Source organism: Symphalangus syndactylus, chromosome 1 (assembly GCF_028878055.3).
Source record: "Symphalangus syndactylus isolate Jambi chromosome 1, NHGRI_mSymSyn1-v2.1_pri, whole genome shotgun sequence".
In the NCBI taxonomy this organism is placed as follows: Eukaryota; Metazoa; Chordata; class Mammalia; order Primates; family Hylobatidae; genus Symphalangus; species Symphalangus syndactylus.
Genome location: NC_072423.2, coordinates 135,518,905 through 135,545,746, shown reverse-complemented (window position 1 = coordinate 135,545,746; position 26,842 = coordinate 135,518,905). Strand labels below are relative to the sequence as shown.

General features: G+C 41.1%; 1 protein-coding gene across 6 annotated transcripts in view; it reads left to right on the top strand.

Annotated features, from left to right (window-relative positions):
* Nucleotides 1-26,842, top strand: part of RARB (retinoic acid receptor beta) — a 775,478-nt gene that overhangs the window by 606,610 nt on the left and 142,026 nt on the right. The window contains exon 1 of one of the 6 annotated variants that reach the window (XM_055285613.2): nucleotides 4,046-4,188. The exons of the other annotated variants lie outside the window; for them this stretch is intronic. The gene's annotated coding sequence lies outside the window, so the exon portion shown is untranslated. Of the gene's footprint in view, nucleotides 1-4,045; nucleotides 4,189-26,842 lie in introns of those variants that run through there. 6 annotated transcript variants of the gene reach the window in all.

Here is a 26,842-nt window from a genome sequence, read left to right as displayed (position 1 = left end):
ATTTGATGCCAACAGCCTGGCAGTCTGACTTAACATTTTGTAGAGCCATAAGCAGGGCAAAAAGAATATCGTTTTCAGAAGGCGGCTTAATCTTCAGCTGCTCCCCAAATGCCTTTTCTTTTTTGATGCCTATTTTATTTCTGGAGAACTCAAAGAAACTTGAGGGTTACAAAATAATTTTCTAATCCAAGAAGAGACCTTTCAGACCTGTCCTCTTTGTAGCAATTAAAACAGTATGAACAATTTCTGTCGGAATCCCAGGGAACTGGGGCTCTCTGAAACTTTCTTGTTAGAGAAAGTTGTAATGAAACATGTTTTTTAACAGAAGGAAAAAAAATGCTCAGGATCCTCGCCAAAAGTTATTAGACCTAATAGAGTTTTTACATGTAGACATTCTTCCTTTTGTAATTAACCCTCCAAACATGCCTATTAAGTTGTAAGAGTAGGGGGAAAGGCTTTGTTTGTTCTTGGACAAGTTAAACAAGGGATTTGCTTTATCTAGGGAGAGCGAGCGGTGAATGTGTCATTCGCCTAAAACTAGCCGATAAGCAAGAAGTGTTGATAACAGCAAAGTTTAGCTAATCAAAGAAACTTGCATTAGACAAAGTAAATAAAGGCATTTGACAAAGGGATTTCAGAAATTCCAGTGTCTTATTTTTGTAAGCGGGGCAATTAGTTCTTACTGTGGTCAGTTTCACAAGAGTTTGAATCCCATACCCCAACTTTAGGTTAAATGAATAAAATGTAAATATTGCTTGTGCCCTTGCAGAGTTGCTTTACCTTCCATAAACCACTTTATGATGGTCAGTTGTTCCAATGATTTCTTTTTTTAGCATAAATAAAACTAAAACTTTTTTTTTTTTTTTTTTAAAGATTCTAACAAATGTCTTGTGCCACACAGTGTTTGGTTCAGGGTGGTATAGCTAGTTAGGGCTTTTGAAATAAAAGCATATTAGGGCTACGTTTGTGTTAGTAAGAACATAACCACAACATTTTCCATTATACTTAATGGCTATTTTGACGAGAAGCAGATCTGTTTTTGCTTTTAACACAGAGGAAACAGTGGGCAAAAAAGAAAAAGTACTAAATTCCAACCAAAACTATTTTCTGCTTTGAGACTTTTTTTATGGTGTGTGTGTGTATGCATAGTAAATAAAGTAAGACCTTTGAACATGGAGCACACCGCCACAAGCTCACTTTGAAAGGTGTTAAAATATTCCCGTTATTTTCTTTTTAATTTTAAAGGCAGAAAAATGATATGCCAGCCAGCTGCCATTTGTAGTAGTGTCTGTGAATTGCTTGTTATAAGCATTCAAAGTCAGGATTAGGGGACTACTAAGGGAATGTGGTCTAAATACTACGATTGACGACTGCCCCTGGAAGGTATAGGAGTCACTAAATTTCTGTTCAGATGCCGCCAGGATTATCTTGGTTTTAGGCAGCTCCAGATGTTTTCAACATTAATTGCTTAGTGGGCATAGGATAAATCTTAATATTTTGTGGTCTAAATATAGTTGCTTTGGTGAAATAATGAGTGTGACAACATCTTGGCCTTTTTCCCTGTCTTTTCTCCCTACTCAACACATCAAAAGGAAAAAGAAAAAAATATTTTCTTTTTGAAACAGGACTTTGCCCATTAATGAGAAGAAATTATTTTTAAAACAAACAGTAGTGATGTTTGATTAGGGAATGAGAAAAGGCCTCTTTTCAAAGCCCTGGGACCCAAATTTTAAGTATTAAACAGTATCTAAATCCTCTCCTAGTGAGATATAAATTGGGGTCAAAGTGGCAAAATCAAAGATACCCTCTGAAAGAAAGACTAAATAAAGACTGACAGCCACCGTATGAATTGAATGGGGTTTTGAATGAATATTTCAGTGAAAAGGCCCAATTGTTTTTCTAAAGTAGGACATAATTTTCTGCTTTCTCGGACACATGACGGTGGTAACTAATACCATCAGAAACAAGAGAAAAAGAGGGACTTTTCCTTAAATTGCAAAGAGAGTGCAGGCAGGGTTGTGGGTTGTTCGAAAACAAGTGAAAGATTCCCAAAGTTTTCCTTCCTTGTAGAAAAAAAGAAATCATATTGTGAATATTAGATAAATTGGTACCTTTGACAAGGGAGTGAGTTTTGATGTCCAACTTAGAAAAGAAAAAGCATGCATTTAAATTTTATTGCCAGAAAAGGATGGATTCAAAAAACAAAACAGTAGAAAAGTAGACATCTGTTTGCCTAAACTTAAGCTATGGAATTGATTTGGAAGCTCTAGTTAGAATTTGATTTGCCAGCCAATAATGTAAAGCCCTTGCATTGAATCAGGTCTTTTTTCCTTAATAGATAAATGACCAGAATGGCTATTTCTGATAGGCTAGCTGACCTGAATCAGAAGTTTCCTTCTCATTTCTAGAAGCCTGGCGCTGATATATACAACCGAAGGTATTGTCATGCACTTTTCTCTAAAGCATAAAAATAAAAAAAAGTTCTTCTGGATATCAGATGCTTATAATTTACCTTCAACATATGTTAAGCCCTGAGGTGGCTGAAAAAGAAAGAAAACCTGTTTTCTCCTTTATACATTCCACAAATATCATTAAACTCTATCTGAGAAGGGAAATACATGATAAATAACAAAGATTATAAATTCTACTCTCAAGGAATTTATAATTTTTTAAATCAATAATTTAGAAAAAGCTGAGAATTTTAAGTTACTCTTTGGGCAGAAGATGGAGATGTAAAAACCAAGATGCAAAATACAAAACTCTTTTCAAGTCGCACAGGATTTTAACAATAAATGCAATGTTCATTTTAGAACATCTTAGAATCTTCTGTAGAGTTTGAGTTATGTGTAAGTGCCATAAATTTATCCTTAAATGACATTTTTATACTTTAAATGTTCTAATATAAATTCAGTTAACTATCAATTAAATAGATTATTTCAGAAATGGGAGTTTTTGATGAAGGTTAATCAGAAAAATCTTGGCTGAAAACCTTTCCAAAGATATTAATGTAGATAGAATCTTGCCTTTCAAATTACAGGGTAGTTATGGCAATCATATATCTCTGATTTTCTAGAATAACCCACTTTCAAATATCCTGCATGGTTCCCACAAAAATCATTGAAATATGCCAGATATTTAATATTACAACATCTCCTAGGCTGCCCCTTGAACCCAGGAGTGGCACAGAAAGTCTTTGTTTGGATTCTATAGTCAATATAAGTAGAGCTCTCACAGCTTAATTTTTTCATTATGTCTTAAGATCGCCTTGTGTTTCTGGGTCATTCTTACGGGCATGAATTCCTTTTGTAGCAAACTATAGATCTGTGAATAGAAGGCATTCCTTGCAAAATGGACTGGACTGCGGTTCTCACTCTAGCACCTGTGTGTGCGTGGACAGGGTGGGGAGGAGGGAGTAGAATTAAGTTAAATTGTTATGAACAAATCTGTATCAGCCCTTGCCAGCTTCCTCTTAAAAAGTTGGAGCTGGGGTGATGGAGGGAGAAGAGTAGAGTTAACTCAGGTTTCAGATTTATCAGTATCCTGCTTGTAAGTGGCTTGGCCTAAGTACCTCTTGTTAAATAGGAGATGAGATAACCTGCCCGATCTGTAAGATCTAATAACACAACCTCATCAGTCAATATGTTGCCCTGAATTCTCCTCTTTTCATTCCCAGCTTCCTTACCCCATCATTAAAAAGCATGATCTCTGTCCCATCCCACTCCCCAAACCCCTTTAAATGAATGAAAAATAAAGTTGTAAAAGTTCTCTCTACCTAGGAAGCAGGAGAGCTTAAGTCTACTGGCATTTTGTCTTGAGCTTTCAGAGCTTCTTAGATGGGAATTCAAACAGGCAATGGAACTGCTGACTTGCTCTTTCTCTGGCCTTGTAGGGTGGGGGAGCTACAAGGGGACCATTTAGTAAGATAAGACTCTCTGCCCCCTGCACGATAAGGCGAGGATAACAGGAACTGACGTCAGCAAGGCGACTCAACCTGGCCAAGCATTTCCTCTAGTCAGGGCTCAGGGATTCCAGGAGTCTCTAGGCCTCCTCCAGCAGCTGAAGAACTGAACCAGCTCAGGGGAGGGAGAAAGAAGAAAGCTGATTTTTACAGGGGTGATAGTGGGTGATGATGTCCCTGATTTCCAAAAGCAGATTTCTTTGAAGAGAACAAAGAAAAACTGGGAGGAAGTAAGTAGTTTAATAAAAGTGGATTCTGAGATTATAATTGTAATTTTACATCGTCATAGAATAGATATTTGTTTCCCAGCTGTCAACAATTCACTGCTGATGTCTTATTAGACAGTCTATCCAGCAATCACCAAATATCATCCACTCACAAACCTCGCCAACTCTCCATATAGAACAAAACGTGAGGGAACTCACGTTGTCAGAGTTAAACCTTGGTACTCCTAATTTTTTTCCTTTGTTTTTTTTTTGACATGGAGTCGCACCCTGTTGCCCAGGCTGGAGTGCAGTGGTGTGATCTCAGCTCACTGCAACCTCCGCCTCCCGGATTCAAGTGATTCTCCTGCCTCAGCCTCCTGAGTAGGTGGGACTACAGGTGCATGCCACCACACCTGGCTAATTTTTGTATTTTTAGTAGAGATGGGGTTTCACTATGTTGGCCAGGATGGTCTCGATCTCCTGACCTCGTGATCTGCCCACCTCGGCCTCCCAAAGTGCTGGGATTACAGGCATGAGCCACCGAGCCTGGCCTTGTATTTACTTTTGAAAGTACAAAGTTCCCACCCCCATCTGCATCAGATGACAACAGTGCTAAAGCCATTTCATTTGCTACCAGCCCTGAAACCACTTAGCAGTTTTCCTCACCTTTTTCCTTCTTCCCTTTCTCTTAAACTCAGATTTATTTTCATTTTATTTTATTCTTTGCCTTCCAAAGTATCTGATTTGAGGTTTGGAGGAGGAGAAAATTCAAACGGAAGGATTTTATTTCTTAAAATTCACAGATTCTCCTCAGTCCACTGCTGTCTTAAAGATAGCTTCTTATTTTTTAAGTTTTAGTATTTGACAAAGAATCACTGTCCCAATTTGACCCATATCTAGTGGAATGTTTGCTATGTTGTTGTTGATAAATTACTATTCATCACAGAGTAAAATTTTGTCAAGTCAAAAAAATAGCTAAAGTCAAAATAATGTGCAGGTAAAAGAACAAATAAGATGAGTGCATCAGTTAACCAGGGAGAGAAGATCTGGATCACATCCCAATTTTTTTCCCATTTCCAGAGCAAATGAAGACCTCATGTAATAAATTTGTCTTCTCAAAAATATTAAAGCTTTCAATGGCTACAGTACCTTTGCCATGTCGTCAAAGTCCATAATTATAAAAAGGCCGATGATCTGAAGGCCATTTCAGCTTCAAAAGATTTCTTTAGGGTCTGGTCTATTGGAAAGCTTGGGGGTTTAATTAACTAAAATGGAAATGGAGGCAGCGAAATTCAGTTCCTGATGTTTTAATTTAGCTCAGTACTGCCATGTGTTATTGAAGAGAATTCTTAAAGGCAAACATAATTATTTCATTATGGTCCTCAGAATGCTTTCATTGGCTTTAATGACAAGAAGCTGTATAAAAAGGCATATATTTTAATTAGTCCTTTTTATATTTACATCAGATAAACAACAAATAATTGATGAAAAACAAGTCTTTGGAATGGATGATTTCACATAGTGCGCTGGTTACAGTTTAATGATGAAACATTTCTCTGTTGCTTTGCATTTTAATTATATATACATTATATTACAGTAGTGGTGCCATGGAGCTACTAAAATACCGTTGTTGCCATTTTATTACAAAAAAAAAATCACGATTAATGCCTACAAATTGAAAGCTGAAAAAGGTAGCTAGACACACATCTCCAAGGAAGGAAATTACCGGTTCCATTAATTTTACTACATTTGTTAGAACTCATTTTGGCCGGGCGCGGTGGCTCACGCTTGTAATCCCAGCACTTTGGGAGGCCGAGGCGGGCGGATCATGAGGTCAGGAGATCGAGACCACGGTGAAACCCCGTCTCTACTAAAAATACAAAAAATTAGCCGGGCGTCGTGGTGGGCGCCTGTAGTCCCAGCTACTCGGAGAGGCTGAGGCAGGAGAATGGCGTGAACCCGGGAGGCGGAGCTTGCAGTGAGCCGAGATTGCGCCACTGCACTCCAGCCTGGGCGACAGAGCGAGACTCCGTCTCAAAAAAAAAAAAAAAAACAAAAAACTCATTTTGATCACTTTTATCTTTTATGCTTCATCTTTTTGGATTAAGATCGTCAGGGGTTTCATATGCTTTTTTATGGCCACATCTTCTCCTGAACACCTTTCCTTCACTCTTGCTGCCTATTTTGAGGATTTGCATGTGAAAGTGCCTTGCCAAACGTGCACTGGAAATTCAGAGAGCTTTTTTTCCGTGCTATCAGCTTGCTTTACCTTTGATTTTATATGAAAACCCATTTCACATGATTCATCCGTTTTGGTGTACAGAACACTAATTGTTATTATTGATTTTAAATTCCGTGACCATTACAAGTAACCCAGATGACTGGCAGATAAAGGGTAATAATCCATGGAGTTCTGGAACTGTTTCATGTTTGTCTGGAGTACTTTATGTGATCAATATTAACTGCCCCATTGAAACTAACTGCTGTATCAAATAACAATCAATCAAATGAATGTGCTTAGAGATTATTTATTGAAAGCTTTAATTGTTCACTGGGGCCCTCCTTATCAGAGGAAACAATAAGAACTAGAGGTAGGCTGAACAGGTTTGGATTTGCAGGGAAAGTTGGGGGATGCAGATGAAAAAGGCATCTCTCTACTTCTGCGGCAAGAGTTTCCAGAAACCCATGTTGGGCTTATAGTTCGGGCAAAAGTTGCGAATACTCTTCCAGAGCTTATCCTATCACCTGTACCTCAAAGGCTTTCTAGAGAATGGGGGTATAATAATTTTCTTGCACTCAGCAGAGGCTGTGAAAAGTTCTCCCTTTCCACGAGTTTTACTGCTGCTTCTCCCTAGTCCTCTCAGAATTACCCTTCCATGCATCTCTCCACCTCTGCTTCCCCATCATGGCCTGATGGTCCAAGATAATGCAAGTAGCCTGCCTTGACACAGGATCGGTTTCTACAGCTATGAAATGGGAATAATAGTGTCTACATTGTAGAATCTGTAGAAGGATTAGAGATCATGTAAATTAAGATTCTATTCTTGTCTTGAAAACATATGGAAGTCACCAGGTAGGCCTTCTGCCCTGATTTTGACGTGACACCTGTAGCTTACATGCCTTTGCTAATAGCAAACTTTTTTTTTTTTTTTTGGTCATATCTAAATTAGGTATCTCTTTTCTTTGGTGAAATGATCCCTCGGTCTATAGCTCATAACCTAGGTGGCAGTCCTTTCTGTTTGTCAGGTAGCACTGTGGCCTGATTCAGGGGCATCCATTTACCAGATCCCCAGATTTCTTGCAAATGATTGACTTTTACAAGTGAGCATTGTCACCTTCAAAGTTGTCACAATACACTTAGCCCAAAGATGCTGTCGTGGCACAGTACGTTTTTATTGCTCATTGATGGATTAGTTTTTGCAATGTGCCATTCAACAAATGGCTCTTGGGTGTCTGCCATGTGCCAGGCTCCTTGATATGATCTGTGGGGGACACCAACATGAATCAGACACTGTCCCTTCTCCCTCTGAACTCCTGATATAATGGGAAGAATTTGTGTACACAAGTCATTGTCACATAACCCCCTTATAACAAACCCAAAACTCTCCTCATGTCTTTGAACCTGAGATTGATAATGGAAAGAACTAAGAACTGCCAAGAACCACAGCTGGTTTATATGGTGAGTGATCAAGTGGATTATACATTTTTGTCACAGTGGAGCGGGCGTGAAGTTTTTCTGTGTGTAGGCCTCATAGATCATCTCTAAAAGTAGTTCACAAAGGAGTTCTAAACCTATCTTAAACAGCGGAATAAGTGCACACCTTCCAAACTAGCTTCTTGAAGACTTTCATATGGATGTTTCTGGAGCTTGTTAAGTAATCGTGTTCTTTGGGGATGGGTTTGATTCTATTGGATTTTTAAAAATCACTTATTTCTCTATGATTTCTGTGACTTATTCCTGTGTAACAAACCATCCTAAAACTTCCTGGTCTAACAATTTATTATGACATTATTCTGTGGATGGGCTGGGCTCCTCTGGGCAGACCCTCTGTCCCGCATGCTGTCAGCTGGGGCTGAATCATCCAGGGCTAAATTGAGCTGGAAATCTAAAAAGTCTCACTCTCATGGCTGGCAGTGGATATTGGTTGTCGGTGAGAGCTCTATGGGATCTGCTTGTGACTTGTGCATGTCACAGCTTGGCAGCAGTATTCCGAGAGAGAGCGTTTTGAGAGTGAGCCTTCCAGGAAGGAGGCAGCAGAGGCTCCCAGTCCTCTTAAAGCCTAGACCCAGAGAGTGGTATACAGTCACTTTCACTATATTCTACTGGTGAAGCAGACACAGGGCCAGCCCAGATTCAATAACTACCTTTCAGTTTGGGAGAGAAAGGCAAAGAATGTCCACCATAACAATCGTAGCATATATGCACTATAACAAGAAAGAAAGTATTGTCTTCTGAAAATGATTAAATTGAAGAACAGTTGTGGGGCTTTCAGTTTTTTGGCTGGTTCAATATTTAATGAAATGCTACTCTAACAACATATATCATTTTCAGTTAATCCTCACAACCCTATAAGTGAGATATCATCTTCATTTTACAGATGAGGAAACGGAAGCTCAGGGAAGGTGAATAACTCGGATTGTAAGGGGCAGAGTGTGGTTTCAAGTCCCATGAAAGGCTTTTCTCTAGGCTCCATGTGCTGTTACTCACTTGGGGGTCCTCAGCTTCAGAACTTGTCATCCTGTCAGCTGAGTGAAGAATTCCTGAAAAATGTTTCATGCCCTAATAATCCCAAGAATAAAACACCATCGAGTGTTTTGGTTTAGGGGAAAGGTAGGAAAAAGAGAGGTAAAGAACTGTAACTTGCATAGCTTCCTCTGATTACATTATTCTCTCTACTATAAACCAGCCTTTTACATTGTGGAGGAAACTCTGCCCAAACTATGAGGCTATTTTACTCTTTTGCCCTTTTGTTTTTACATCCTGTTTGCTGTTGAAGTCTACGCTGGCCTAGTCACCGCTGTAGCTCAGGGGGTTCGGAGCAGGATTAGTCTGGTATTTACTGAAGAGTCACAAGAAGATGAGAGATGGGAAACTGGGCTTTTCATGTTACTCTAGTTTACTGGTAACCCTCATCTAAAGATGGGTGCTAAGTGTTTGTGCTAGACGGTGTCTCTTCATTAAGTGGAGCTATTTTGTCTTCCATTACCTAAAGTAAAAAAGTAAAAGACAAAAGAGGAAGAAAGAAAACTTTCTGATAGTAAAGTCGAATTAATGTTTATTTGCTACATATTTTAAGTATCTATTGTGTATAGAGGATCCCAAACCTAAGTTAACCATTACCATTTAGTGAAACTTACATGAATCATAGTGCATCTCCTTGGCCTCTCAGATAATGCTCTTATTTCAGTGACTTCAAATATGTCTTATTTTTTATTTTTTTGAGACAGGGTCTCGCTCTGTTGCCCAGGCTGGAGTGCAGTGGTATGATCTCAGCTCACTGCAGCCTCAACCTGCTGGGCTGAAGCGATCCTCCCGCCTCAGCCTCCCACATAGCTGAGACTACAGGTGTGTGCTGTCACACCTGGCTAGGTTTTTGGAGAGACGGGGTTTTACCATGTTGCGCAGGCTGGTCTTAAATTCCTGGGCCCAAGCAATCTGCTTGCCTTGGCATCTCAAAGTGCTGGAATTACAGGTGTGAGCCACTGTGCCCTGCTCAAATATGTCTTAAATGAAATATATTCTGTATTTTGAATTTTCATAGACCATGTTCTACCTGTTTCTTTTGTTTGAAATCTAATTGTTGCTGAATTATATATTTTGAGGAAATAGAGACAGGTGGACAAATTGAAGTGACTTGCTAGAAGTCGTGTAGTGGGTTCTAAGTGGAAGCAGATCTAAATCTGTAAGACGCTAACATGTGATGCAGTGAAATACAGCATGGTACCCTGCAGTGTGATACTGTGAAGTTGGGTGGACATTATTCGTGCACTGCACCTGCTGTGGAAGCTTGAGCTCCAGGTTGCTTCAGGTTTTTTTTTTTTTTTTTTTAATCTTTAAAATAAATCCATAATACCTACCTTGAAAGCTTAAGATCAGTCTTAAAGCCTTAAATAAGACAGTGTGTCTGACACATGATGTTCAGTAAATAGATTGTTTTTACATATATACATAGTTGTCAATAAGAAACTTGTTTTAGGCTTGCGTGGCGGCTCATACCTGAAATTCTAGCACTTTAGGAGGCCGAGGCAGTCAGATCGCTTCAGCCTAGGCACTTGAGACCAGCCTAGGCAACATGGCAGAACCCTGTCTCTACAGAAAGAATTATCTGGCCATGGTGGCACACACCTGTAGTCCTAGCTACTTGGGAGCCTGGAGTGGGAGGATAATCTGAGCCCGGGAATGTTGAGCCTACAGTGAGCCAGGATTGCACCACTGCACTCCAGCCTAGGCAACAGAGTGAGATCCTATCTAAAAAAAAAAAAAAAAAAGAAAGAAATTTATTAAAAAAAAAATCCAGGCCAGGCGCAGTGGCTCACACCTGTAATGCCAGCACTTTGGGAGGCCCAGGCAGGTGGATCACAAGGTCAGGAGTTTGAGACCAGACTGGCCAATATGGTGAAACCCCGTCTCTACTAAAAATACAAAAAATTAGCCGGGCGCAGTGGCGGGTGCCTGTAGTCTCAGCTACTCAAGAGGCTGAGGCAGGAGAATGGCTTGAACCCGGGAGGCGGAGTTTGCAGTGAGCTGAGATAGCGCCACTGCAGTCCGGCCTGGGCGAAAGAGAGAGACTCTGTCTCAAAAACAAACAAACAAACAAAAAAATCCAAATGCTAGCATTGTCCATAAAAATTTAACAGAATTATTTATAATTATTATAAAGTTGAACCACTGAAACTTGTTCAGTGAAACATTTTGATTTGCATTAATACTTTACATCCCCACATTTATATTAAAAATTCACACACAAATGAAAATGGAAAAACTGCCAATACCTAATTTCTGTCCTCTATTTTTCCACTTGCAATCATATACCTAGGTACCTTTTGGCTGCATTGGAAAAAAATACCCAATATTTAGAACTACCTTTTTTTTGAGAATGAAATGTTTCCCATCATAGTGGACTCCTAAGCACGTTCTCTACATATGCAGCGTGCTGATGTCTTCTGGCATAATTGTTACACTTTTGATATGGATAACACACAGGTTGGTGCCTTCAAAAAGGCCAACCAGGTAGGCCTCACTTGGCTCCTGCAAAGCACCAGTAGCTGTGCTCTGGAAGCTCAGATCTGTTTTAAAGTCCTGAGCAATTTCTCGCACCAGATACTGAAAGGGAAGTTTGCCAATCAGTTAAGTGGACTTCATATAAGGCCTAATTTCATGGAGTCCCCGAGTCCCAGGCCTGTAACAATGAGGTTTCTCCACCCCTCCAGTAGAGGGCACACTGTCACGAATGGCTTTTGTGGCCAGTTTCTTTCCGGGTGCTTTTCCACAAGTGGATTTTCGAGTAGCGTGCGCTGTAAGAACCGTGGTATGGACACCTCCTTACTTTCCCCCTTCTCCTTCGCCCAGAGCTCGGCTAGCTAGAGGCGGTGCCGGCGTCAGAGAGCCCCACCTGCAGACCCAATTCCCCAATATTTTATGAATTTTTTTTAATGCAGACAAGTTACAACAGCTTTACTGCCAGCACCTGGATACCTACTACCATAGCTACCATTAAAATTACCAGGTTTCTTTTCTGTGTTCTCACCCTTTTCCCCTTTTGCCTATGTTTGTTTTGTTTTGTGGACTGGGTCTCCTCACTAAACTGAGAAGTCTTTGAGGTCAGGTATTGTGCTTTTTATCTGTTTTCCTAGTGCTAATATACTACTTGGTCTATGGTCCTCAGTAAACTATGGTTGAACCCGCATGTATGTTCTAATAAGCAACCCTTTAATATACTCGATATCAGTGCCCTTCAATAGAACTTCCTACCATGAAGTTTCCAATGATGGAAAGGATCTATAATTCTACATTTTCTAATATCGTAGTCGCTAGCCATTTATGGCTGTTGGCATTTGAAATGCAGTTAATACAGCTGAGGAAGTGACTTTTTAATTTTATTTTTATTTATTTATTTATTTATTTTTGAGACGACGTCTCACTCTGTTGCCTAGGCTGGAGTGGCGCAATCTTGGCTCACTGCAACCTCTGCCTCCCGGGTTCAAGCAATTCTCCTGCTTCAGCCTCCTGAGCAGCTGGGATTACAGGTGCACACCACCATGCCCAGAAAATTTTTGTGTTTTTAGTAGAGACGGGGTTTCATCATGTTGATCAGGCTTGTCTCGAACTCCTGACCTCATGATCCACCCACCTCGATCTCCCATAGTGCTGGGATTACAGGCGTGAGCCACCACACCTGGCCAATTTTATTTTATTTTAATTAATTTAACTTTCAATAGCCACACATGGCTAGTGGCTACTGTATTAGAGAATTCACTTCTACATACTTCAGCTATTATTATTCTTTCAATACTTGTTCATTCTCTTTGTTTATTTCCTTTTTCCCTTCAGCCTTTATTCTTCTCTCCTATGGCTATTAACAAGCTCTAATTATCCCTTTATGTAGCAGATAAATAGACTGCAGGAAAATGTAAACAGAATGCTGTATGGTGGTGATTTCAGTCATTGTTTAACTCCTTTTCCTTCTGGGTGGAACTATTTTTCCTGGGGCCTGGCAAATATTTAGCACTTGTTTTGCTAACATTTAGTTTGCACAGCTAAACTAAGATTTTTGCAGAATCTCAGTGGGCGGGAATTACATTCCCCGTAGCAATCAAATCATGGAGACATAACGATGTCTATTCCCGTGCTCCACACCTGCTTGGTTTTGAGATGGGCAGAGTATCTTCCAACATTTTCAAGCTTTCAACTCAGCTTGAACATTTCAACAAACTTCAGGGAGGCAGAGAGGAACTGGCCATGTTCTATGGAAGCCTCAGTTTGCCTTCTAGGAAATACCACGAGCTCTCCCCCGGATGCCTTCTCCTGTTCACGTGTGTTCCCTTCTCATAACCAAGAGCACGGCATGCAGTAGGTGCTCAGAAATATGCTGAGTGTAGTTCAGTGAAAATGAAATTGAGAACATCTCAAGTGAGCTAATATTTTTTGGTTATTCAAAACACCTCTAGTAAACTTGATGGGGGCTGTCAAAATCTTGGGAGGTTCAGTTTGGCTGGGATAGCAAGGTCAGTAAGCCCTTATAAGTGCATTTGCTGGCAAACTGGCCCGAAAACATGCGAGTGGAATATTTCCCTGGGCTTCTGGCACTTACTTTGATGTCACAGAAATAGATTTTCTGATGGTACTTCCTGTTAACCAGGACATTATTGCTCCCTCTTGCCCCCCCCAACCCCTTTTTTTTGGCCTATCCCTAGAAATGGTGTGAAGAAACTAAATAAAAATAAAGCTAAAGCGCGCCTGTAATCTCAGCTACTCAGGAGGCTGAGGCAGGAGAATCACTTAAAACCCGGGAGGCAGAGGTTGCAGTGAGCCGAGATTGCACCATCGCTCTCTAGCCTGGGCGACAGAGAAAGTCCATCTAAAATATATATATATATATATAAAATAAAATAATAAAGCTAAAGGACCGGGTGCGGTGGCTCATGCCTGTAATCCCAGCACTTTGGGAGTCTAAGGTGGGCAGATCACCTGAGCTCAGGAGTTCGAGACCAGCCTGGCCAACATAGTGAAACCCTATCTCTACTAAAATACAAAAATTAGCTGGGCATGGTGGTGGGTGCCTGTAATCCCAGCTACTCGGGAGGCTGAGGTGGGAGAATCACTTGAACCCAGGAGGTGGAGGTTGCAGTGAGCCGAGATAGCACCACTGTACTCCAGCCTAGACAACAGAGCAAGACTCTGTCTCAAAAAGTAATAATAATAATAAAATAAATAAATAGCTAAAACAACTCTCAAGAGAAACTTTTGAACCGCGGTTTGCTTCCCCAGCCCCATGATTTAAAGTTGCGATTGATTTTTATTAAAGTAAAACAATCACTATCATAATTAATATTTATTAAGTGCTTATTATATGTCAGGTGCTTAAAATGAACCATGTCATCTAGTCCTCAGAGCAGCCTGAAGAGAAAGGCACTGTTATCCCCACTTTGCAGATGCAGATTCCTAGGCACTGAGCGGTTCAAATACCTACCTTGAATCTCCTGAGTAGGAGAAAGCGAGTCCAAAGTTCCCAACTTGGCTTTGTATAATGTAGGGTTCCTTTTCTTTGCCAACTATATAAATTTCTATTTTCTTTGCAGGGAAGAGGGATAGGGAAGATTAGAAGCCTCAGAACCCACAGAATAATAAAAGGGTTAACAAGTGAAAGCTGGAAATACTCCTACATTTTTAACAAAATGGGCAGTTCTTCTAATTGCTGTGCCCCTACTGTTCAATTCCTTTTTATGTCCTAATTCATTAAATTATATACACATCAGGCTTATTATTTACAGATGTATACACTTTCAAGTGGCTCATATGAAACAGATGTTTCATGAAAGGTAACAGAGAACAAGTGATCTAAACCCTCCTTTAGTGGGTATCAAGTGAGTATTATGGCCTATTACCTGCAGGTCTTTTGCTATTATTTTGAATTGCAGTGTCCAGTATGGGGAGGAAGATTCAATGTATGTCCTGTAGGAACAAGTAAAAATACAACAGCCCTATAAGCAGACATCTGCATCTCAAAATAAAAGAGGGTGTGTGCAGGTGATAAGCAGGTGGTGTTCACATTTGGGCTCCGGTGGATGTGTGAGTCAGTTTTACAAGCAATTTGAGAAAAAAAGACCCATTGCGTTACAGGAGGTGAGGTGTATTGAGCAGACCATCTTTAGAGACCAGTACTACCTTATCAGTTAGCTGGAGAAATGAATGAACACCTCTTTTCTTTTTTCTTTTTTTTTGGAGACAGAATCTTGCTCTGTCGCCCAGGCTGGAGTGTGGTGGCATGATCTCGGCTCAGTGCAACCTCCGCCTCCCGGGTTCAAGTGATTTCTCCTGTCTCATCCTCCTGAGTAGCTGGGATTGCAGGTGCGCACGACTACACCTGGCTAATTTTTTGTATTTTAGTAGAGATGGGATTTCACCGTGTTGCCCAGGCTGGTCTTGAACTCCTGAGCTCAGGCAATCTGCCCGCCTCAGCCTCCCAAAGCGCTAGGATTACAGGCATGAGCCACCCCGCCCGACCACACACCTCCTTTTCAAAACAAGGTTAACATGGCCTAATTAAAATAAGCATGACCAGTTCACCGCGTTGCCATAAACTGGATGGCATATGTCAGTAGACAGTTATTTCATACTTCTTCAGAATATCAAAGAGCAGTCCAGACGCATGGCCCATGCCTGTAATCCCAACACTTAGGAAGGCAGAGACAGGTGGATCACTTGAGGTCAGGAGTTCGAGACCAGCCTGGCCAACATGGTGAAACCCTGTCTGTACTAAAAATACAAAAAATTAACCTAGCATGGTGGGGGCATGCCTTTAGTCCCAGCTACTCAAGAGGCTGAGGCAGGAGAATTGCTGGAGCCCAGGAGGCAGGGGTTGCAGTGAGCCAAGGTCGCGCTACTGCGCTCCAGCCTGGGCGACAGAGTGAGACTCCTTCTCAAAAAAAAAAAATAAAGAATATCAGAGAGCAATAATAATTGCCCCTCAAAGTCCACAGTGAGAATTATTATTTATAAATTGTCAGGAGTTCTCTAAACAAAAACAAAAAAGAAATTGGAGCAAAAAGATGGCTGGAATTGTGTCATTTTGGACGTTGAAAGCTGGGAACAGTTACAACTGAAATATTAAATGGGACATGAAATATTAAGTGACATACCAGGTTTATTGCATATATGACCATGAGAGTGCATTTCATTTTGTCTTATGGAGCTCTAAAAAATCCATGTAATGGATTAAAGGTATTAAAACTCCCATATTCTCCCTGGCTCTATGCCAGGGAACAAAGCATGATAAATAATCCCAATAGACAGAATATGTGGGAAGGAATTTTAAAATGTATTTATGGTGGACATATTGACCTTCCTAACTAATAAAAATGTATACATGAGGTTATGAAGAAAATGCGTAGCCGTTACAACACACTGTAGTGTTAGTATCTTTAAAATATTGCCCACGTCTCTGTGACATATGGCTGTCATCCTCTGTCTTTACCCTAGAAGTGAGGAAACGCATGAATTTTATAGTAACATGTACAGTCACTGTTAGGAAGAATAGTATTTATTTCCTTTATCTTAAAGCTGGGCTGAAAACTACACCAAATCTGGATTTTGTAAATAAAGCTTTCTTGGAATGTGTCACACCTATACATTTACATTTGGTCTGTGACTGCCTTCCCCCATGGGGGTAGAGTTGAGTGACTGTGACAGAGACCAGACAGCCCACAAAGCCTAAAGTATTTCCTATCTGACCATTTACAAAATTTGCAGACCCTGCCTTAAAACATTAAAAAATGGGCTGGGCGCAGTGGCACACGCCTGTAATCCCATCACTTCGGGAGGCCGACACGGGCAGATCGCGAGGTCAGGAGATCGAGACCATCCTGGCTAACACGGTAAAACCCTGTCTCTACCAAAAATACAAAAAATTAGCCAGGCATGGTGGCAGGCGCCTGTAGTCCCAGCTATTTGGGAGGCTGAGGCAGGAGAATGGTGTGAACCCGGGAGGCGGAGCTGGCAGTGAGCCGAGATTGTGCCACTGCATTCCAACCTGGGTGACAGAGCCAGATTCTGTCTCAAAAAAAAAAAAAAAAAAAAAAAATGAGTAGGACTGTTAGGAATGAAAATATGTACTTGGTTTCTCATTTACACTAATCTTGTATGTGGATTCAGGGGGTGAACTCATTTTCAATTTATTTCCTAACTGTGTGACCTTGGCCAAGTCATTTAACTTCTCTAAGCTTCAGTTTCCTCATGTGAATAACGGAGATAAAAAAAGAAAAAAACAACTGATCATATTAATAATCCTTGCTCTTCACAATTTTGTCAGGAGGTAGCAAATGGGGTAATGTGTGTGAAAACACACCTCAAGTTGTACCCCGCCATATAAAGTGTGCTGTTGGCAGATTCTGCTGAACTGGCTGAAAGTATTTATTTCACATTACATGTAAGGATTTGTATGCAGATTTCATTTTTTTCATTCATTTCTTTTTTCAACCAACACTGAACTTTTGATATGTACTGGACATTGTTTCAGCCCTGAGTATTTAAAGGCAAGGCCGCCGAAATCTTTGTGTGTGCTGGTAACACACCCACTCATGACAGCCTCTGATCCCCATCAGATCCTTTTTCTAGCTGGGGCCATGTTTGCCTTGTGGCATTTTCAGTTGTCTGTTTGCGTGGGCAGGGGACAGTGTATTCTAACTTCTTTATAAACAAGCATGTATCAAGGGGTCTTTTCCCTGGCAGGTGCTCAATAAATATTTGTCAGCAGCTGATGTTGCTGACTGATAATCACTGCCTTCTGTTCCCCGACCCACCTTGGTCAGTGCAATGGTTTGGGACTTTGGGTTTTGAACAGCAATTGAAGGCTCTCGAATGAGAGATCGCTGTGGTAAAGAAGGGTTTAAAGAAGCCATTTCTGAGGTGGCTAGGCAGGCTGGATTGGGGATCGGCCAGGAAAACGTCCGAGGAGTGAGAGCACTTTGGATTAATGCATGTGGGCCTGGGAAGGAAAGGACAGTTGAGAGAGGGAAAACTGACATGACTTGCTTTCCTCGCATTAGCTTGTAGAGAATCTCTTAGGTACATCAGAAGGGAAAAATACTTTGAGAGGGCAAATGGAAGTGAAGGTCACCAAATCAAGACAGGGGAAAGAAGGGAAGGTGAATAGCATTGAGATTCATCAGCATAAGCATGATACAATAAAGATAATAACTGCTTGTGTAACACTATTATGTGGCAGGCATTGTGCAAAGTAATTTACAATGACGTTATTTAATGCTGACAATGATGCAATGAAGAATATACTATCATTTTATACAAGCAGAAATCGAGGCTCAGAGAGGTTAAGTAACTTTCCAAAAGTCACTCAGCCAGTAAGTAGGAGAGTGAGGATTTGAATCCACGAAGGCTGACTCCCGAGTTCATACTTCCAACCATATCCCTCACACAACTTGTCTATAAAAGTGGACAAGTTTTGGGAATATACAAAAAAGACCTGAACCTTGGGGGACTGCTCTCAGTTGGAAGTTTGGTGAAAATGTATTTGAATTAGTTTTTCAAGATTTTCTTAACATTTTTTTAAAAGAAATAATGCTAAAGCACTTTGAAACTCTTAGCTTTCTCATACCTAGGAATCACTGCTCTGAAAGAAAAAAATAACCAACAATGTAGCATTCCTGTAGTTTGAACAGTTCTATATAGAAACTTGAGAATCTTTTCTTTCTTTTTGTTTTTTGAGACAGAGTTTAGCTCTTGTTGCCCATGCTGGAGTGCAGTGGCGTGATCTCGGCTCACCGCAATCTCTGCCTCCCGGGTTCAAGCAATTCTCCTGCCTCAGCCTCCCAAATAGCTGGGATTACAGGCATGCACCACCACACCCAGCTAATTTTGTGTTTTTAGTAGAGATAGGGTTTCTTCATGTTGGTCAGGCTGGTCTCAAACTCCCAACCTCAGGGGATCCGCCCGTCTTGGCCTCCCAAAGTGCTGAGATTATAGGCGTGAGCCACTGTGCCCAGCCGAGAATCTTTTCAAATGAAATATCAAGTGCATCCTTTGAACTGATGCATTATATATTAGCCAACTAGAGGGCACAGTAAGGATGTTCAGTGTCTACTTCTAGTTACTCCTCCCACCCCCCTCCATCCCCCCAATCCCCAGACATCTTGGGAAGAGTCATTCAGCCCCTCATTTGGGGCATGCTAATTCTATAGACAGTAACAGAAAAGCTATTGCACAACCAATTCTGGATATTGGGTTCATTCTTGTGCCAAGTAAATTTTGGTTAAGGGAGTATATGTGGCCTTCAGGTGAGGGAAGGAGAACCTGCATAGGGGCTGGGGGCTCTGAGTCCCCTCCTCCTCTGCCTCCCCGAAGGCCCTGGAGCTGGTGATTGTGCAGACTCCATTTGGCCTGAGTGACTGCTCCTGACAGTGTTCAGCCACACACTGTTGGACTGCCGCCAGAGGCCTTTGGAATCTTGGTCTTAGCTGCTGCCATTCTCCCTGCTGAGGGCCCAGTTCTCAGCAGGGAAGATGCAGAAGGGGTTAGTGGGTGTGTCTGTGTGTGCCTTCTAATTCCTGTGTTTGCTTCTGGGGGACTTTCCTATTTTATTGCTCTGACTGGAAAGAAAACGGCATTATTTCTGTCTCCTTAACTTCTTTCTTTTGAGTTTTCCAGTTTTACTTTTGTTCTTTATGCTGGGATAACTGTGTGTCTATCTGTCTGTCTGACTTAGACATACCCTGCATACTCTAAAACTTCCTGCCAGGGACAGCTGCTTGTGACAGGAGTTCTGCACAGTCCTAAGAGGGGATGTCATAGTCTTCTCTCAACATGGGGGTCAGACCCATTCCCTTGAACTTAAGACCATTTAAGTTCAAATCCATGCTCTTTATTTACCAGCTGTATGGCCTTGAACAAGTTACCTAACCACACTATACCTCTGGTTTCTTCTTGCCTGTCAAAAAGAAATAGTAAGACTAGACTAGCAATCTCTCTCTCTCTCTCTTTTTTTTTTTTTTTTTTTTTTTTTTTTTTTTTTAAGACGGAGTCCTGCTCTGTTGCCCAGGCTGGAGTGCAATGGTGCAATCTCAGCTCACTGCAACCTCTACCTCCTGGGTTCAAGCAATTCTCCTGCCCCAGCCTCCTGAGTAACTGGGATTACAGGGGCCCGCCACCACAAATTTTTTTTTTTTTTTGAATTTTTAGTAGAGATGGGGTTTCACCATGTTGGCTAGGCTGGTCTCAAACTTCTGGGTTTGTAGCGTCCCTGGCCTACTAGATGCCAGGAGCAGCCCCCAACTGTGACAGCCAGAAATGTCTCCTGATGTTGCAGAATGTCCCGTGAGAGACAAAGTGGTGCTGGCTAAAAACCCCTGCCCGGCCGGGTGCGGTGGCTCACGCCTGTAATCCCAGCACTTTGGGAGGCCAAGAAGGTGGATCACCTGAGGTCAGGAGTTCAAGACCAGCCTGGCTAACATGGTGAAACCCAGTTTCCACTAAAAATACAACAAATTAGCTGGGTGTGGTGGCGCGCATCTGTTAATTCCAACTACTTGGGAGACTGAGGCAGGAGAATCTCTAGAACCTGGGAGGCGGAGGTTGCAGTGAGCTGAGATCATGTCATGGCATGGCCGCCCATGCCAGCTTGAGCAACAAGAGCAAAACTCCATCTCAGAAAAAAAAAAACAAAAAAAAAAAAACCCTGCCCTAGATTAAGGAAGGTGGAAGGGAAATGTGTTTGTGGGAGGAGGGGAAAAGTGGAGGTGGAGGGTTGGTTATCATTTATTGAGCACTTACTATGTGTCAGGTAAATTGCAAACATCTCTGGTTTACCAAGAGAAATCAGGATTATCTGCATTTTCAGCAAAGAAACACTAGGGCTCAGAGAAATAAAACTCTGTGGCCATTAGTAAATGGCAGAAGAGAGATTGAAATTCAGGTCCACCTGGCAGCAAAGCTTACCACTTTCCCATCACCTCCTCCACACAATTTTATGCAGGCTCATGGCATTTTCTTTCTTTTTAGGAACCAAGAAAACCCACACAGTGAGGATTAAATCGGTTTCAAAGTTATTTTGAGGCTGTTCATATGGTGCATACCTGTAGGAAACAAAACAGAAAAAATTTTTTGCAGCAAAATTCTGAGTAAGCCAAGCATTATTTTATTGACAAAAAGAGGGTTTGGGTTAATTCTAGTGTAATTGATCATACTTGAACTTCCTTAGATCTTAGAGGAGTGGCAAGATATGTGACAAAGCATAATTTCATTGTTGTCTTCCAAGTATTTCCCTTTTAGTTTTCTGTCAGGCTGGTACCAACGTGGTTTTCAAATTAGGTATATGGTACATAAGCAAAGAATGTGTGTGTATATCTGAAATGAATGTGAATGTGTATATCTGAAATGATATACATGTTAATGCTCCTGTTTTAATCTACTCTGTGTGCAGGAAATTTGATCAAATAAAATAATGTAATTTATTAGTGTGACAGTCCTTTTGTAAATATTACAGGAATCCCGATAGAAGTGAAATATGGAACTGAGTCACTTGATGTTGAGAGAAACTCTTCAGGGGACCTCAATATTGCAAAGCAATTAGCTTCATCTACACATGACTCCCGAGACCTGTTCTAGCATTTGTTCACTTAATGCAGTTTCATTTCTGATGCCTCCACGTTCAGATCATTAATAAGCAGTTAGATGTGTCGGCCTGTTAAGTGACTGTAAGAGAGGATTTATTTGAACACTGGCATAAGCTATCTTAGTATGTCCTAGAAAATAGTGATAGAAATCGTGTTTAAAACGTCATTCAAAACCTATGAGATATTTTTGAATATATTCCTTGTGGTATATATTATAAAAATGAAATGTTGGTGTTGAATGTGTCATGGTACCTCATGAAAATATGACAGCACTTCCCATGGTAGAAGCCAGTCCCAGGAATAACTTCTATTGCTGGCCGTGAGTGATTAGTGGGTCCTCAGCCTTACTCTCTTTCTAAGGCCCAAACTATCTTGGCAAATTTAACCATATCTTGAATCAGTGTTTGGAAAGTTATAACCATGAGTTAAAAGCAAGAGAATTACAAAGTTCTGCAGTTCTCAAATTTGAGTAAGTAGGCCTCACCAGACCAAACCGTGTGGCCTTCCTAGCCTAGGAAACAAATCAGGGAGATGGAAAATGAGAATTTAAAAAACTGGGGGGTTTGGTGAGATAATAGTAAACATATTAAGTCATTTAAATCTCATTTATAAAGGCTGAAATCATTGTTGTGTTTTAAATTTCCTAATTCTAAGGTGCTCAGTTCTCCCTCTCCTCCTCATGGTATGGGGGAAGGAGTAAATGAACTAATGTCTATTAAGCACTTTGCGTGGTCCCTAACACAGTAGGCACTCAGTAAATAGTAATTACTATTAGTTCAGGCTCTTCTGGTACAACTTTGAACACACTGCCAGCTAAAAGCCACGGCCAAAATTCTGTGAGAGTGAACGAAGACTTCTGGTTTATGGTGAGCATAAACACACACAGCCTGAAGATCTTAATGCATTAAGTACTTAACAAGGTGGAGTATTTAGTAAGGACCTGTGCAAAGGGCAAGTTGACAGAGTTCTGATGCTAAATTAACTCAGCAAAATAGGACTGCAGGAAGGTTAGGACAATAAAAAGACATTTTTTTATGTTAGGGTGTCTCAGACATCAATGTATGTAAAAATGATCAAGGGGTCTTGTTAGGATGCCTATTCTGATTCTGCATTTCTGGGGTGGGGCCAAGATTCTGCTTTTTTTTTTTTTTTTGAGACAGAGTTTCGCTCTTGTTGCGCAGGCTGGAGTGCAATGGCACGATCTCGGCTCACTGCAACCTCCGCCTCCCAGGTTCAAGCGTTTCTCCTGCCTCAGCCTCCCAAGTAGCTGGGATTACAGGCATGCACCATCACGCCCAGCTAATTTTGTATTTTTAGTAGAGACGGGGTTTCTCCATGTTGGTCAGGCGGGTCTTGAACTCCTGGCATCAGGTGATCTTCCTGCCTCGGATTAAGTGCTGGGATTACAGGCATGAGCCACTGTGCCCGGCCAAGATTCTGCATTTTTACAAGTTTCCAGGTGATGCTGATGCTGCTGGTCCAGGACCACACTTTGCTGAGCAAGGCTTTGTTAAAGACTCAAAACCAAAGTCTTTACCCCAGCCCTTCCTTTTGTCTCCTGCCTATGTTCAGCACCTGTTGCATGTGTGGTCAGAATAACAGAGTTTCTCACAACCCAGCTCCAGCCCTTGGCCAGGATCCCTGGTGACCCGGGCAAACACACACTTCTTTAGGGTCACGGGCAGGTTACTGAGTCAAGACTGCCAAAGCCCCACAATGACATTTCCCTTCACTCCCCATCCTCCTCCCTCTCTAGCCATCCCAAACCCGGGACTAATCTTGGAGCTGCTTAACAATAACAAAGCCAGCAGCAGAGCAAGGCAAGATTTCAAAGCAGAGTTTTTCTTGTTTGGCAATTACCTAATTCCAGGATGCGATTCATAGATTTGCAAAACCCATGTGTGTGGAAACCGTTTCTCCTGAAAGATGATTAAAAGCAGATCTTCTCCTGAAAAGGCGACATAAAAATTAAGTGAGTGACAGTATGGAGTCTTCCCGTGCCCCAAATGTTTGGATGCATGTAAATTATATTTTAATAAAATGTCTACACACGAGTTCATACACGCATGCGCACACGCAAATAGCGGAGAATCTGGTTCTAATTACATGTACTTTAGTTGAACTTTGGCGTTTCCTTTGACTCTCTCCCTAATGTATGTGAGCTGTAGGCTTTGCAGTCCTGCAGTGAATCCACAGAAAAAGGGAGAAAAAAATCCAGATAGGTTCTCTTTGGTGCCAACAAAAATGAAGTCCAAATGAACATTTTGACCAAATGCAACTTTGCTCTTCTCCCTTAATTAGCTGAAATTACTCCCTTCCACCGGGATTCGGAGCTCTGGGCTCAAAATTCCCCTGGGGCCATGCAGGAAATGTCTTTTGCTTTATAACTCCTTTTTCTTTTAAAGCTCAGCTGCCCAGAGAGTGCATTAAAATACTGTCTTAATCGTAGAAGGTTCTAGTAAAAAGGCTAGGCTTTTCTAATGCATGATGCCTGCCTGCCTGCCTGTAATCAGGCCCAACCTAAAATCCTGAAATCTGTCAACATGGTTTAGCCAGCCGTAAATTAGCTCTCACAAAGAAAAAAAAAAAGTATACTGAGCTCTGTTAAAAATGTTATCTGCTACTTAATCTAACCTTTAGAAAAATGCCAAGCATGTAAGGAATTGTGAAGGGAGCTATTGTCGAAGACTTTCTGTGTGTTTAAATGACACTCAGGTGTGTTGTAACAACAAGGACATTGATACTGTGTTTTCTCAGGTGAGTTAAATTCGTAAGTGCCAAGTCCTCTTAACAGGCAGCAATGTTAATTTCTTTTCTTTTGGGAATGAATCAACCCAAGAGCTGTGGCAGTGTTTAAGAAAGCTTCGTCGGTGGGAACTCGGGAATTCTGCTTTTGTACCATTCCAGTCGGTGGGGATTTTGTTTAGCTTTGTTTTTGTTTTGTCTGCAAACAGCCTCTGAGTTGGAAGTCATTTTAGAGGACTGTTTCTCAAAATGCAATCCGGAGACCTGTGCCCGTCCACAATGAGAGAAGTTCAGACATTGAGAGCAAGTGTTTCGAAACTTTTGCAGCAATTTGACAGGGTAATTTTATGTCCGTTAAATCTAATTTTTTTAAAAGAGTTGGAGCTCGTGCTTTGGACGTCTTTGTTTTTCCTTAACTCCTATTTCCTGGAGCGTCATTTGTATTGGTTTTGATCAATCCATGAGGGATTCAGGGAAAGACTAAGAAATGGTGTTTCAGCATTGATAGTCTGAAAAACACGAATTTAAAGCAAATGTCTTTCTCCCTAACCTCAAGAATTCTCCTGCTGCAGGCCACACTTCGAGGAACATTGATTTAAAGGCAAATGAGTCCCGTGACTAATTTATTATACAAGGAAGGAGATTCTAGCTTTGTTTTCCTTAGTGATAGTTATCTGTATGTTGTGGGGGTGGAGATGTCTAAAATAGGGGCTAGCATCTTCTGATAACCATGCTGCAGGTTTGGTTCATTCTCATCTTCCCTGAGGCTCACCGTCTCCACTCACGTGCAGTTCAGAGCAGCCCGCTCAGCATCACTGGTGCTGACTGTGCTCTGGGCGGGGACCTACAGTGCCAAGCGTCCATCTCACCCGAGTAGCAGAAGTTCCTCTGACTTGCCCATTCCCTGACGAAGCAGGGCAGCCCATCTGGTTAGCAGTTTGGATGCCACATTGGAGGCTGCTGCTTGTTGGGCATTCAATCAGCAAACAGAACTGAGTAAGTCCGTAAGTAGGCAAGGAAATAAATAAAAGCAGGAGACAAAAAGCAGATCTGAATTATTCCTCAAAGACTGCTTCTCCAAACTGAAATCACATCAGGATGGCTGCAGTGTAGTTGTTTTATTGAATGACACAAGCCTCTTTCCCCCCCGGGGAAGTCTAAAAACTGCTTTTTTGGCCTGCCTGAGATCGCTGAATGAGCTAATACAGAACACATTGTCTGCTGAGCCGGCAGAGTTTTCAAGCAAAAATTTTATCATTCCATAGACTGATTGTGCTTGCCTGCAATAAGGAACAAAATGTTTGAGGCCTCTCAAGGGCATTTGATGAATCTCACTCTAATTTAAAGGGACTAATAGATTATTGATTTAAGCAGGATGACAGTGAACAGATCAATGGCTGAGCACTCTGTATCTACCTTAAATAGCAAAAATGAATGGTAAAAGGAAAGCCATGGGCTGTCCCCCTGCTTGTTTCCCACTGACTTTCTTGGGGGCTGGAGGAAAGCAAAAAAAGAAAAGGAACTCTGATAAACTTTGCAAAAGTATGTTTTTGCGACCTTACCAAAAAGGCAAGAGATTGCATTAAAGTACAAATTTTTTATATTGATGCCGTATCCTGGTTGTAATTCTAGAATTTGTCTTGGCATGTTTGCCTGAGGCTAGCTTTGGTGATCTGACAGACTAGACCACTGATTTTTTTTTTTTCTTTTTTTTTGCCTTGCATTGTTCTCAGTGTTACAGGCCACATAGAGGAAATAAAAGACCACTGACCATCAATTCTGAGGGTGATATTTGACCATATATATATATATATATATATATATGGTCAAATACTTAATTTTTTACTACCAGTGGGAAAATTTTTCCAAAGATGATTTTTTTTGGGGATTGTACATAACGTTTTTCCCTTTCTGTTTTTGTGGCATGTGTAGCATTCAAATTATGTTCATTTATGGCATTTGCAAGATTCAAATTATAAAAACAGTAGAGAGAACCAATTTATCATTTAAAAACATAGCCCAGTCACTTCCTCTTGGAAGGCTCCCTTGATTTCTCCTGGGATAAATAAGGCCTATAGTTCACTCTGACATTATATTAGTGGTTCCCAAACTACTTCAGTTTGGATTCGCCTGGGAATACTTTTTATTATTTTTATTTTTTGTTTTGTTTTTCTGTTTTAAATCTTACAGTCAGCTAAAAGGGAATATTTTTAAAAAATGGCAATTCCTAGCTCCATTCTCAGACATTCTGGCATAATGGATCTGGGATACAACTTGGTCATTAGGACGTTAAAAAGCTCCCCAGCTGGTTCTAGTGTGCAGCCAAGTTTGGAACCCACTGTATTATCATTGTTGGTTTATTTTCTAGTATGCCAAATTTGTCAAGGATAAGGGATTACGTACTATCACTGCCCATAGTGTATAACACAACGCCTGGCATGTTATGTCACTCAGCCAAACAAATGATTGAACACATGAACAGTCTGAGAATCTATTGTACTCATATGAGAAAGTTCCTAGAATTATTGGTGAAATCACCACAACCTAAATAAAAGTCCAGGGCTCTCACTATTGATTACTTACAATAGAA